The sequence below is a fragment of the Nicotiana attenuata genome, unplaced genomic scaffold (genome assembly GCF_001879085.1).
Source record: "Nicotiana attenuata strain UT unplaced genomic scaffold, NIATTr2, whole genome shotgun sequence".
Lineage (NCBI taxonomy): Eukaryota > Viridiplantae > Streptophyta > Magnoliopsida > Solanales > Solanaceae > Nicotiana > Nicotiana attenuata.
In genome coordinates this window covers 269,845-270,141 of record NW_017671220.1, presented here as the reverse complement: position 1 = coordinate 270,141, position 297 = coordinate 269,845, and positions in this window count along the sequence as shown.

The following is a 297-nucleotide window of genomic DNA, read 5'->3' as shown; positions in this document are numbered from 1 at the left end:
CAAAGCAGATTTTTATCACTATGCACAACATTAAATGATGAATCACGTCGGTGAAGTCACATATGGACAGTAACAACTTGTTATCAATGATTGAATATTGAATGCATATAACAACCTGCACCAAAATATTACCTCATAATCACATGTAGTTGTACAGATAGGACATGTACCCAAAATCTATGTTGCGCGGACTCTCCAAAATGTAGCCGCACCCGTGTCGGATCCTTCAAAATTGCACTACTTTTGGAGGATCCGACACGTATCCGGCCACATTTTCGGAGAGTCCGAGCAACATAG